Genomic DNA, 8,906 nt, shown 5'->3' on the forward strand with positions numbered 1-8,906 from the left:
AGACAGGAATTTCCGTGTATTATAGGTTGTAGGCATTCTGACACACCAAAACACAAGCAGTAAGTGGACTTGCACAGGAGTAAAACTAGTAGGAAGCCATAGAGTCATAGAGTCAACCAGGTTGGAAAAGACCTCAAAGATCACCAAGTCCAACCTAACATCCAACACCTCATGACTAACTAAACCATGGCTTCAAGTGCCACATCCATTCCTTCTTTGAACACCTCCAGGGTTGGTGACTCCACCACCTCCCTGGGCAGCACATTCCAATGGTCAATAACTCTTTCTGTGAAGAACTTTCTCCTAAACTTCCCCTGGCACAGGTTGAGACTGTGTCCTCTTGCTCTGGTGCTAATTGCCTGAGAGAAGAGACCAATCCCCTCCTAACTACAACCTCCCTTCAGGTAGCTGCAGGCAGCAACAAGGTCTCCTCTGAGCTTCCTCCTCTCCAGGCTAAGCAACCCCAGCTCCCTACTCTGTTTTGCATCAGTTTAAAACATTTGAGATGACACCAAAATGTCTGATAAATCAGATAGTTCTTCTTCCCTCCCTGGTACTTATTACTCGCAGTTATTTGGAAGGGGTAGTGCCCTTCTGACTTTTGTTTTGATGGACTATCCGTTTAGATAGTTTTAGAACAGAATAAAAAGAAAATTAAAATAAAATGCTGCAATAAGATTACTTGAGATATTTCAATTCTACTTTATTTTTTTCCCCTCTAGGAAATCAAAAGAAAGAAAAGGGCAATAAGTATGACAAGTCAAAGAATGAACAGGTCTTGGAAAATAGCTTGGAAGTCAGGTATGTAGCCTGTTGTTCAACTTTCCCCCATTTTGAGGGAAAAGAAGCATTAAAAAAATGAGACAAATTCTCAGCCTTCTTCCCATATGTGGATACCCTATACTGCTCAAGCTGAGTGTTATATCTTAGAGAATTCTGTAGGATGTTAAATTGTTCATACAACAGGCCTGTGACAGTGGAAATAAATCACATGCAAATAGAGCCCATGTTTACCCATATATTCATAGTCTTTACCTGGCTTTAATTACAGACTTGAAAATGTTAATCATTTCCTGCAAAATAATTATTTCCCAAAAAAAAAAAAAACCAACATTCTGTTAGATGACAAAAGAGTCAGAACAAAGAGAAGAAAATAAGCAATGGGCCTACAGGAAGAAGAAAGCAGGAGGGAAAAAACAACAAAAAACAATGGGAATAAAGATTGAACTCAAGCCAAATGCAAAGAGAAAGAAAGACCTTACAATAAAAAAGAAAATAAAGCAAGCAAATTAGAAACAGAGAGATAAAAAAGGCAAAAGGTGAGGTACAAGTATTTTTCCTTTTTTGTTTTATTTCTACAAGAAAGAAGCCTAATAATTTGAAATGTAAAACTGGTTAGACCCTTTTATATTGAAATGTTATTTTTCTTATTTCTTTCTAAGAGTCATAAGGAAATTGTGGAAATCATAGAATGATACAAACATAGAATAATTTGGGTTAGAAGGGAACTTAAAAGTTCACAGACTCACAGAATGGTTTGAGTTGGAAGAGACCTTTAGATGCCATGTAGTCCAACATCCCTGAAGTGAGCAAGGATATCTTCAACTAGGTCAGGTTGCTAAGAGTCACACCCAACCTGTCCTTGAATGTTTCCAGGAATGGGACATCTACCAAGCAACAAATATACAGGAAGAACATACAGAAATGACCAATATCCCAAACACATGGTAAGTCTTTCTTTATTTACCCCACCCATTCTTCTTCCACCTTGACTTCTATTGGGAAGGGAGGAATAGAATAGAATAGAATAGAATAGAATAGAATAGAATAGAATAGAATAGAATAGAATAGAATAGAATAGAATAGAATAGAATAGAATAGAATAGAATAGAATAGAATAGAATAGAATAGAATAGAATCAACCAGGTTGGAAAAGACCTCTGAGATCATCGAGTCCAACCTATCACCCAACACTATCCAATCAACTAAACCATGGCACCAAGCACCTCATCCAGACTCCTCTTAAACACCTCCAGTGATGGTGACTCCACCACCTCCCTGGGCAGCCCATCCCAATGGGCAATCACTCTCTCTATGAAGAACCTCTTCCTAACATCCAGCCTAAACCTCCCCTGGTGAAGCTTGAGACTGTATCCTCTTGTTCTGGTGCTGGTTGCTTGGGAGAAAGAATATGAAGAATATGATAAGGAAGATGAATTGAAGAATATGATAAAATCCATTCTTTCACCAGAGTGCCAAAAATAAATAAAATGGAACACTATGCAGGTCCACTTGCCAAATTAGCTGGGACCAGAAGTGGTCCAGTGAAAATGCACACTGTGACATAGAACTTGAAACTCTTTGTGACTTTGTGACAAACAAATTTCTCCACACATTATTTCCAAATGTAAAATGGAATTGGCTAGATGAGAATCCTGCATGTCAAAGAATATGCAGGGTGTATAGAAGTGATGTCTTGAATAGACTGGGTGAGAAGTATATTCCTTTTGATTGTTGTCTCTTTCTTTTTAATGTTCTCAGAAAATGGCTGTATCTTTCAGAGTCTCTCAAGGATTTTTAGATAAAAAGAGAGGTTTTATCTTTGCATGTCTATAAGCAGTGAAAAACTCGGGAGACTGAAACCTACAGGCAATTCAAATAAACTAAATCCGATCAAGGTAATATCAATGCCAGAATTAGAAGAAAACCCAGAGAGAATATCAATAACAACATTAAAACAGCAGGTTTCAACTGGAATCAATAGGCAGTATAAACAGAAAAAATTAAGTCACAAAGTGATAGTAGATAAAAGCTCCCCACTCATTAAAATTCTGTTTGTCTTTGTGTCTTTTTATCAATGTACCTATATATCTATGCAAGTGTATCAAAGTTTATAATGTAAAAGAATGATGAAATAATCTAATTAATTTCCGGTGTCATTTCACATATTTCTTTCAAGTTAAAACTGCAATATTAATAATGGTTTGCAGTTTAATAAAATATCTCTATGTCCTATTAACTTCTATATCTGCTTGTTATAAAGCTCTTTTTTTTATCAAATAGCTAAACTTCAAAAGATTTCTACTTTGATCTGAAATGAAAAAATGAGGTTCATTCCATTTGTACAGAACAACCTCACTATATTTTACAGAAAGACAGTTGTCTATTTCTGCCTTTCTGTCTCAAAATACATTGTAACTTGAGCAAGAAAGAACAAAAAAATATTGGAGAAAAGACAGCGTTTAGGAAGGTACATCGCAATGGCACTGGGGCTGTGTCTAAAACTTTATGATGATTGGAGCAACAAGAGGACACAGTCTCAAGCTGCTCCAGGGAAGGTTTAGGCTGGATGTTAGGAGGAAATTTTTCATAGAAAGAGAGATTGACCATTGGAATGGGCTGCCCAGAGAGGTGGTGGAGTCGCCATCACTGGAGGTGTTTAAGAAGAGACTGGATGGGGTGCTTGGTGCCATGGTTTAGTTGATTAGACAGTGTTGGGTGATAGGTTGGACTCGATGATCTCAGAGGTTGGACAGGGTGTTTGGTTGCATGGTTTAGTTGGTTGGGTGGTGTTAGATGATAGGTTGGACGCGATGATCTTGAAGGTCTCTTCCAACCTGGTTTATCCTATCCTATCCTATCCTATCCTATCCTATCCTATCCTATCCTATAATAAGACTATTCCTACTTGAAAAAAAATTGTAAAGTTTCAAGAATGAAATGTGTAGCTATTTACAGGTGGTTTAAATGCTCTAGGGGTGAACACTGATATTTTATCTCCACTTTCAGAATGATGATTTTAACATGTTCATTGTTTGTGATTTTCTTATAGGTTTTTTTTCTTGTCCATGGGGGGGGGGGGGGGAAATTGACAGATACAGTAAGGGGAAAATATTCTACATTTAAATTGTTTGTGGAACTTGTATCCCAAATCAACATTCCAGAAGATGTCAGCTCAGACATCCAGAGGGCAAATTAGCAATCTTTGCATGACCAAAATGCACATTGATATTATTCAAATTTTGACCCAAAAGGAAATTCAAGTCTGAGTCTAAATTCAACCACATCTGAAAGCCACATTATTCTTGGCTGACAAATGGAAAAAAAAAAGCATATGTTTTATACATTCCTAAATCTAGAGCCTTTATAAAGAAATGCCATGAACCAAAGTCAACATTATCATTTCTGCAAGAAGACTCTTTTTAGAGAGTTGTCATGAACTGAGTTGAATCTGCTGCTGTTATTCATACCATGCTGCGGTCATGCCAGCTTTGAAAAAATTGAAAGTGCTAACTGGAGCAAAGTATTATGGGTCTTGAAATTCAGACTGCAACATGGAAGTCTTCCTGTTCCAGTTGCTGTTTCTGGATTCTGGGTTCTTGGGTGTTGGCTCTTCTCTGCAGGCATGGCAGCAGAACAGGTGGGAGTGGGATAGCTGTGATTTTAGTTTTCTGTTTTATGCTGTTGGGGTTTTTCCCTGTATTTCACTCAGTTTCTTCTGCAAATATGCTAAGCTAAGGTAATCATGCATTGTATTGGTAGATTAGTTAGACTATTAGCTAAGGTAATTATGCATTGTGATTATGATATCTTATGCTATATTAAAAACTTATCTCTATCTCAACCCTGAGTTTTGTGTGATAATTTTCCCCTCACTTTTGTGCTAGGGGAGCAGGCAGGTTAGCCCTTGCACTAATCCATTGCAAGAGCCCTTTAAACACTGTGAAATGGAAGGAAAATGCAGGAAAATGTAGGCAGTTGTCTGTGGATGTTTTGTAGTATGGCAAGCAATGTGAAAAGGATTGTTTAGGGCTGCAGTAGAAGTAATCATGTCATCCTATCATTCAGTAACACTCTTTATTCTGGAGTTTAGAGATACCCTTTACTACAAAGGGCAAAAGGGACCAGTGCTACCTGGCTCAGGTCTATAGGTGGACAATTTATCCACTAGTACAGGTTTATCGCTGCTCTCTGCAGCCTCTAATCATAACCACATCATCTCAGATCACCCATGTCCTCTGCTTTCAGTATACTTCATTCATAGAGCAGTAGCACATTCTATGCACCCTCCAGATAACTTCCCCACAACACTTTTTAATCTTCTACTAACCACTATCTACCCCTGACTGATTCAACAACCCATATGTGTCCACAGTCATTTATGCACTGAGTGGCCAAGTAGTGGCTGCCTCTCAAGCACTGATGAATCAGATTAGCAGTCTACTTCCAGACTTGGCACATCACATTTTCTCATGGCAAAAGTAGATGAGTGGAAGTTTCCCTGTAGAATGTGTACAGAACTGGTTGCAAAGGGATTTGACAATGAGGGGTAGTACAAAGGGACATGATGGCCACTATAAGAGAATCTAAAATCTTTTCCTTCCGTTTTTCATAAGCTCTCTATTCTTCCTACTCTGATCAGTAACACCAGTAACTAGAGTTAATGTGCTATACGATATCTCCCACCTTCCACATCACCCTCTGTTAGCAATCCTTAGAAATTGCTTGTCACAATGGATTTGGTGGGGATGGAAGATACAATTGAATTTACAGCTGATTTAAATTTCTGGCTTTGTACTTAACAGTGATTTAAAGTTAATTGGTATAGATTTATTAACTAACTGTCCAGGGGAAGTTTTACAGCCATTGTTGTTGTTTTCCCTGGAAATAATGTATTGTGTAAAACTAAAAGAGAAAAGATCAGTTACACAAATGTGATGCTGTTATCAGTTTGTCTACTTGTTTTATCTCATATGAGAATAAGCATTAACATTCTGAGTCAGATGTTCTCATTAATGTGATTCCCATCGTGAAACTGAAAATACACAAGCTATCAACCCTTCAACTCTCTTTGTTCATATCACAAACATGCTCTTCAGAGTGCCTGCTCCAAAAAACTCATGAATGTTCTTACTAAGAGTAAGTCTCACTTGCCTAAGAGCATGAAAAGAGCTGCAAAAGGCCTGGGATACCTACTGCACACTTTGAGTACATCCTCCAGAGTTAAGATCTTTAGAACCTCTGTCACCTTAATCCTAACCTAGACATACCCAAAGGTGCTGTTCGTCTAAATATCCATCTACTTCATCTGCCAGACACAAAATAATGAGTGTTTTTGCTCCTCTGAGTCAAATTCAACACATAAAAAAAATGCTGAGAACTAGTAACTATTTTATGCAAACCACAGTTTCCTGTTGTTCATTTATTCAAGAAAACAAAAGTAATAAAACAAGTGCCATCTTCTATGTGATATCACAAAAGCTTTATCATCTTGAAAGCATTGAGATGTGAAGTATGTTGCACAGAAAGGCTGTGTGGTCTCTGTCTTTGGAAGTTTTCAAGATTCATATGGATTAAGCCCTGTGCAGTTGGATTTGAACCCATAACTGACCCTGCTCTGGGCAAGAGGTTGGACTGGGGACCTTCTGGAATCTTCTATAATCTACTTTATCCTGCACATGTATGTATTATATGCATTTCTTATTGACTGCTTGGTGTGAACTCTTACAGGATCCTAAAACTTGCTTTGGAGCAAGAAGCAAGAATGTAGCAGGAGAACCATTTGGGGCCCGCTGTCCTTCTGAAAACTCATTTAAGCTTGCCTGAGATTCATGCCTCTGAAAATCAACATTTGAATATCAGCAATAGAAAACTTCTTAGAAATGATGTAGTAAGCTCTCTAGACAGTATTTCTGCATGGACTATTCTAAAATGAAGTGATCTGCCTATTGTTACTGGAAGTTTTCTAGCCAGAGTCTCCCATGTTCAAAAAGTTTCTGATATTTCCCACAACATAATGCAAATTTCTTTTCTCTTGATTCAGATGCTCACTCAGCTGCTAAATAAAGTACTTTTCTGTGTGAGTAAACACAGCAGAATCTGACTCAGAGCAAATTATTTATTTAATATGTTTAGCCCTACTTTCTGTTCACAGATTTTCTTTGAAGCAAATGTAAAGCATTTAAAACAGAGCTGTTGTCTCTTTTCTGGTGGCATTTCAGCTCATGTTGTCTTCCCAGTTGGGTAATGATAAACGAACACCCCTGACAGATGGTGCTGCATGCAAGCCCCCTCATCAGTAGAGGCTGGGGCATTTCAAGGAAGGTTTGGCATTCACCTGGTTGCTTACCAGTGTTATTATTACCATCTGCATCTATTTGTAGTAGAGAGCACATCAAGCTTTGTTTGCTAAAGAAAACCACACGGGAAGAAGACTGAACCTTGCCAAGCTCTGCAACTGAGAACTGGGAACTCAGACACTGGGCTCAGTTACAAAGGAGGGATTTGAGGAGAACATGCTTCCATTTTTCTTCACAATTCCTTGATGAAAACACAGGAGTTGAGGGGAGCCAGCAGAATTCAGTACCACAAGTTCACTTGAGGACTTGTTAGGAATATAATTCTTTGGTTTGAGAAAAGAAGAGCCCCTCCATTAGTGCAATACTTAATTATGATTTGTCAAGGCCCTGATCTGAAGTATTTGATAGAAAAACACAGGAAACGATGGAGCTGAATTCCTGGAATTGCAATAGTTTAATGGAATATAAATAACTAATTTATTACAGAATGTGTGATAGAGCTCCTCCATCCTAAATACAGTATTTTAAAATTATTGATTTACTCTTTGTGTTCATACCTTACTATTCCTTAGACAATACAAAAAACACCTTTTATATCATGAAGTCCTTGCTGCCTGAACCATAGACACAGTGAAGTCAAGTCACACTGGGAAAAGAGAGGGGGAAATTGTCTTGCTCAAGTTGAAAGGAAGCCAGGAAGGGGTTGGTCTCTTCTCCCAGGCAACCAGCACCAGAACAAGGGGACACAGTCCCGAGCTGTGCCACGGGAGGTTTAGACTCGAGGTGAGGAGGAAGTTCTTCACCGAGCGAGTCATTCGTCATTGGAACGGGTTGCCCAGGGAGGTGGTTGAGTCACCATCCCTGGAGGCGTTCAAGAGGAGATTGGACGTGGCACTTGGTGCCATGGTCTAGTCATGGGGTCTGTGTTGATAGGTTGGACTGGATGATCCTTGAGGTCATTTCCAACCTAAGTTATACTGTGATACTGTGATACTGTGAACTTTTACTGTATTTTTATACTTCATTTCTTATTGACGTCATGGAGCTAAAAAATAAAACTGTCTGCAAAGACATTGTTCACCTAACACTTTCTTTAGCTCAAATCATATAAGAAACAAACCAGAGGAGTTTTTTATGTGTCCTTAGTATCACACAATGTTGCCACTGTCTAAACAGAAGATGTATTGAAAGCCATAGATCTGGGTCTTTCAAGAGATTACCTTGTATGCCACTGCCCATCAGCAAGTCCTAGTACGATATCATGTGCTGTAGGAACTATGTTTCCTTTTTGCTGTACTGGAATTGCATTAGAGCTACTGCCATCTTATTCCAGGAATGGCTCTACTTTAGATTAAACTCCTAAGTATCTTGAATAAGATATAGAATAGAGTATCTTCTGGAAGTATTCAAGGACATTAAATAATAGGCCCAAATCTTCACTTAGAGTTTCTTGAAGAACTACAGAACAACTCAGGAACATCATCTGTGTTCATATTTATTCAGCTGTATCACACAGCCAGTGGCATCAGATTGTACACTTGTCATTCTCATTCCTCTTTCAAGAGAGTTGTCACAGACTGGTCCCAGAGCATTATGATTCTGCAGGGAACTTGCAGAAACTGTTTACCATTTTATACCTCATATAAATTCAAAGCTTCACTTTTGAAAAGGACCTGTTGAACACTTTAAGGGCTGTAATATTTTAACCCTAAAAACAAACAAACAAAAACAAACAAAAAAACCCACCACCATTTTTAATATACACTCTTTTCTGTCTTTCCCCCCCCCCCCCCCCCCCCCCCTTTTTTTCTTTTTCTTAACGATAAT

Source organism: Melanerpes formicivorus, unplaced genomic scaffold (assembly GCF_026170545.1).
Source record: "Melanerpes formicivorus ecotype bairdi unplaced genomic scaffold, bMelFor1.0.p_v2 SCAF_15, whole genome shotgun sequence".
Lineage (NCBI taxonomy): Eukaryota > Metazoa > Chordata > Aves > Piciformes > Picidae > Melanerpes > Melanerpes formicivorus.